Source organism: Thermobia domestica, chromosome 9, assembly GCF_964235325.1.
Source record: "Thermobia domestica chromosome 9, izTheDome1.hap1.1, whole genome shotgun sequence".
Taxonomy (NCBI): Eukaryota; Metazoa; Arthropoda; class Insecta; order Zygentoma; family Lepismatidae; genus Thermobia; species Thermobia domestica.
The window spans coordinates 123538457-123544582 of record NC_137462.1 but is presented as its reverse complement, the minus strand read 5'-3'; the positions used below and the strand labels follow the sequence as shown (position 1 = coordinate 123544582).

Sequence of the window (6126 nt, the reverse complement as noted above, 5' to 3'; positions counted from 1 at the left end):
TTTGAGTGTCTCCAATTTTTCTTTCATTAATTATTCTATTAATAAAATGTTCATTATTCTACTATTGAACTATTTATTATCCTATTATAATTATTTTAATAAACTCAAGTGCACAACACTAAAGATTTTTTTAGTAAAACATAATACAAACATGAAACAAAACATCAAAAAATACTATGGTTATGAAAATTAAATACTTAAACGTATTTCCTGTATTATTGAACAGAGTTAGCACATTATTAAAGATACAATAAAAATAATTGATAATGTTTTGTTTTAATTAGTATTACAGAAATAAATTATGTTAGCAAGGCTCATGAATATTGTATTTAATATTACTACTGTTGTAGATTATATCTCACATTCAATTTAATTGAATTATCGTACGAGGCTAATATATTTCTCTTACAATAGCAGTTTTTGTAAGTCATCCAGGAAGAGCAAGCAAGAGAAATCCCCTCATGTTACTTCGTAATTATTGTATTCATTACAAGGTCAAAATGGATAATGAACAACTTAATTAAAGTTTGCAGAACATACGCAAATAGTTTTCGATTGAGACAAATTAGAGAAATGTATTTGAATATCCTGGAAAGTATTAATTATATGTACACTATTCATTTACGTAGTATGGATTTTACCGTTCAAGTATGACCATGAATCCCTATATATAACTCCAATAGAGGATAAAAGAAGTATCAAATCTTTGACAACATAACTACATTCACCTACAACATGAAGATCTTCGTAAGTACATCATCATAATCTTTTATAATAATAATTTGAATTATTTTTGAATCTATTCTCTAAATTCGGAAGTAAGACCGTAACGTAAACAAAAAGTACGAAGTTCCTGAAAGTGGGCATTTTTCATTAATTACAATTTTATTTTATAATTTAAAAAAGATATTCTGATCATTAACTCTAGAAGACTATTCCCGTTTTCTCGAGCTTTCTAGCAAAAGGAAGTTGCTACATCTAACTTCAAATACTACCCTACATGCTTCACAATCCTCTCTTAACGCGGTATATTATAAGCATTCACCAGCAATCCAACCTGAAACCATGCAAATTGAAGACACAAAACACTAACTATTAAATTATATGCAAACTGCAACTGAATTTTATCCTACCTTTCTAATATACTGGTGTAATTTTTAATATTAATTAACATCCGCTTATTAATACCGAGTAAACGTACTGCAACAATAAAATTTTTAACTCCAGTTAGGATAAAGGTCGAGGTGGCCCAGTGGTAGCTCTACCTGCTGGTCTAGTGTCTAGCGGGTTTACCTTTTATGTACGTGGTTCCAGGTTGAATTTTCGGTGGGAAAAACTTTTGGAAATTTAACTGTCCTCGATATTTTTGTGTTCATGTATCTGTCGTATTCTGTAATGCTGAACAGTTGAAAAGGAGTAAAATAAGAGTTAAGAATCGTTAAAAATAGACACCGCGGTTTGAATCCCGGTGGTAGAGACTTTGGAATTTTATCTGTCTTGGTTCTTTCTCTATTCGTATCTAATAGTCCTGAACCATTAAAATAGAATAAAATTAGAGTCAGGAAGTCATTTAAATTTAAAAATGGAGAAACGTTCATCTCTGAGTCCCTGGTTCGATCTCAGCTCGCCCCAAATCATCTTCCTAATGTTTGTTCGTCAATTCGTTCTGATGCACGTACTCACGCCTAGAGGCTATACCGCCTAGAGGCTATACCGTCAAAAGTATCCTATGTTTTAAACTTAGGAGGCAGAGTCGAATTTTCTTCCTTCCCCCATAAATAAGGGTAGTTTACTCAAAGGTGAAAATAAAAGATTGCACTCTTCTTGAAAATGACTCTCTACAATATTTTTCGTATTTCATGAACAACTCTACGCCATGGTGTAAGTACTTTCCGTAGCAAAAATCCAGAAATGTGGTTTACCTTTGGGAGTGTGTTTTTTCCGGACGATTTTCTCAAAGAGACTCAGTCCATTTTGTTCATATTACATAAATATTTCATTAATAACTTGACAATAGGCAATGGCACAAATAATTTGTTCTTTATAAAAAGTCCATAAGAGGTAGTTTACTCTCGCGGTGTTTTTTTCGGACGAATTTCCCAGTCGATTTTGTTCATATTTCACAAATAAATGGTTCATTAATAATCCTACAATAAGCTTAAAATCATTTCTCAACAACACTACATAATGTTAGAAGTAATAATCCACATCTTGATGTATTTTTGTATTAAAGAATCAATGTAAATTAACACCGAAATATCGGACAGATCGAATAATATTTTGACTGGTTTTCTTAGACATTGTGAGGGCGCACACCAATGGCTGGAGTTCAGTAGCGCAGCCAGGATGTGTGTTTGGGGGGGGGCAAATGCTGTTATAGGTACATATAGAAAAATTACAAACAAAAAAATATATAAACATAAACATATATAAAAAATTACAGACATCAAAGTACCAAAGTACATTATCAGACCGCTGTGGGGGGCGGCCGCTCTACACCCCCCCCCTTACCTACGCCACTGCTGGAGTTTCTGATTTAGAACTGAAAGGATCGGCACTTCTAATTAAGGATTTTCTCCGGTTTTAAATCAGATTCGCTAGGTAACTGAAAAAATGGTACTGTTACACATTTAAGGAGAGGACAACTCAATTACACTCTATTCGAACTTATTTTAACATTAACGATATTATTTTTGTTGTTAATGATTTCCGTGTCAATTAGTTTCGCAATATATATCAAGAGATTTGTTAATTGATTAAACAAAGAAGGCAATTTGTAAGAAAGTCAAATTTTAAATGGAATACTAGAAATACTCTTGAGTATGTGAATGAAGAAAGGTTAAAAATAAATCCTATATATTTTCAGGCTCTTCTCGCCCTCTTCGCCCTCGTGGCTATTTCTTTCGCTGAAGAATCTGCCAGAGACAAGAGAGCTATTGGCCTTGGTCTAGGCTATGGTGGATACGGTCTAGGCTATGGAGGATATGGACTAGGAGGTATTGGATACAGAGGTATTGGTGGATACGGACTTGGACGCATTGGATACGGAGGTATCGGTGGTTATGGACTTGGTGGATTCTACGGTTAATCTTCCTATTACTGGTAAGTATCTTACTTTTCATATTATAAACTATTGTAATACTTTTCATCAAAACTAATAAACTGCGAAAATTTTGATAGTCTTCTCATAATGTGTGTATGCCCATATATACATTACCATTATGCCAACGTAGCTTACACGATTTTCAGAAAACGGAGTGGCTTAACAAAGACTTTCATGTTCTTTACTGAATTTGTGATACGAAATATTATATCGCTTATCTGGATGGTGTTTTACAGTGTTTCTTCAAGCTCCAGTTCCTACGAATGTGTTCAACCTTCATATTTCAGAGAACTATTAATACTTCTTTTCATAGATATATTTATTGTAACAACAACATAACAGACATTCTGTCTATTTACAATGTTTGTTTACATATATGGTGTATGACTACAGAAGTAGTAAATACAGAAATTTATTACACTGTTTAATTCAGTTTAGCAGATGCGTTCCTAAACACTCTTTCGGACATATCGAATATATCCTTCATTTCACATTTTTCATCGATATTATTGTAGGGAGAGCTTATTCTCCTCAAAGGGCATCTATATAGGGTGTCAGTACGTGTTTTTTTAAAGCACAGATACTACTATTGCTCAACCTCGTTCTAAACGTTGGAACATGCAAAAATATATTAGAACAGAGTTCTATGGAGTTTGTTTTATTGTTTATTATTTTATACAGAAAAGATAAATCATTAACATAGCTACGTTGCTCTAAAGACAGTATATCAAAGTTGTTTACTAGTTCTAGATATGATGTTATGCAGGGTACAGTCCAGTTTTTCTGTATATTAATAATTTCAAAAATTTGCACTGTACTTTCTCTTGGATGTATTTGGATATATTTTGTATTACGAGGAGTCCAAATAACAGATGCGTATTACAATTCTCTATTTCTATTTCTATAGGGAGATTTAAAATAAAATGCTACATGTAAACCTGAATGTAGTATACATTTTAAAAAGAAAGATAAGGATATCTAAGTACAAATTAGCGAGCTTAGATAAATGGTAAGCGTTTTCTTCTATACGTCGAGTGCAGCCGGAATAGAATCCTGCGTCCGGCGTTCTCACATTGTTTTGTTAGGATCTTCTTTCGTTTCAACAAGCGAATGGGATAGTAGTTTAATACAAAATCTCTGGCTAACTTATTTCCACAGTCTTTATCTTACATTCCTATTTGTCTATATTTCCTCTGTACCATGGCTTTATGGTAGTATCGAAACACTGCAAATAAATAAATTATTATATTAAGGTACAGTTCTTCACTAAGATATGTGCAATTCCGTATTAAACTTAAAATATAAAACCTATACCAAAGTTTTACTAAGGTTATTTCGAAATTTTAACATATCATGGATACACGTATTATATATATTTTTTTAGGAAAATTTACCATAGTCATTTTCTGTAATTTACATCTACGCACATTCCTCTTAATCTGAACTATATACGAATTATTTATTTTTGTTCTTTTATTTTCATGTATTATTAAATTAAATTCTCTCTTTTTTTTATTTCAGAACTAAATCATCACTGAATTCGGAACAAGCTCCTCAGAGAAATTTCTATAGATGACCAGAATTAAAATACCGAATAAACTTAATTTTTGATCAGCAATCTTTTTTTCGTTCGTTTTTTATCCCTTTTATACCTAACTCTTATTTTAAAGAACACTACCAACTACGGAAACAAAATACTGCCTAATGATTATGACTTATTTGTGAGTTTCGTTCCTTAAAACATATTTGAGAATGTCTACTGCAATAATTCATTATATTTAACTGATGTGATATTTGCAAACCTGATTAAAAATAATCCTAGACGATATTCCTGAAATAAAGAATTAACAAGTAAACTGGATCCTTTCCACTTCCCATAGATCAATCCAGGGAAAAATCAATTAACCCTGATTTTTAATGCAATTACTTGCAATGTGTATAAAAGAAATATAGACAATCTGCATATCATTACACAAGTATATTACTGATATGTAGAGAAATACAATAAGGAACAAAGTAGAAGGAATTAAAGGCCTACAATTAAAGGCAAAGCAATTAAAGGCTGCTGGATAAAGAAGTCTGGCTTGCAGCAAGCGACAAAAGAAGACAGGCACATAGGTATTGTGTACTGGAGATTTCATAGTTTAGTAGGAGTGCCTTAACCCTATTAACATAAATTCCTTTGAGCATGAGCTCGAATACAATCCAGGGAAAATGACAACGTTTTTCAAAGATTTAGCGTTTTAGTGTAAAGAAAAAAAGCGTTCCAAATTTGAAGATAAAAGTTAAATGTGTCGCGGTAAGTAGTGGTAAATTGCAACACGTATATTATTACCTAAGTATGACCCCTGAACTTTCTTGCTGAAATACAAAGTAGAAATGGATTGAAATGACTAAGGACAGAAGTCATTGGAAAGCTTCTATGAATGCGCCATTGAATCTTCGCGTTCCATAGGCCATAGAATTAGTTAGTTAAAACCTTATGGATAATTTATACTCGTGAACAAAGAAACAATATACGAACATAATCATCTTGCAAACAAATGTTCAGGACTTCATGGAGCTATTTACCAGATAAAAAGATAAATCGACATTATCTCTTTTTTTCTTTCAGATTATTTCAAGCAAGCTATAACATTACTCGATTTATAGTTAAAAATGTGTCAAGGTAAGAATCTGAACGTTTAAACTTTTAGCAATTTCACCATCTTGTTTTAACTTTATTTGTTATCTGATAAACCGCCGGACCAACAATTCTACACGGAGTACAAACAGAAATAAGCGGTAGTACATATCTATCTCATATATCTATAATAGAATTGAGTGAAACATTTGATACTTGGAAATATAGTTGTGAACGCCATCACCGCGTGATATTTACCTAGGTATATGTGGACGGTTTAGGGATTATGTTCTTGGCTACGTATTATTAGTTAAATACAAAAATGAATGAATTATTTAGAATGCAAGTGCGAGATGTACAGATGAACAGCGAAAGTGAATGGCATCTGAGTAAGGAAAAT

At 32.3% G+C, this 6126-nt stretch overlaps 1 long non-coding RNA gene across 1 annotated transcript; it reads left to right on the top strand.

Annotated features, from left to right (window-relative positions):
• The first annotated feature begins 713 nt into the window (after positions 1–713).
• LOC145694082 (uncharacterized) lies at positions 714–4827 on the top strand. Its single transcript, XR_014132916.1, has 3 exons — positions 714–747; positions 2867–3102; positions 4625–4827. It is a non-coding gene; the product is annotated as an uncharacterized LOC145694082 (long non-coding RNA).
• The last annotated feature ends 1299 nt before the right edge of the window (positions 4828–6126 follow it).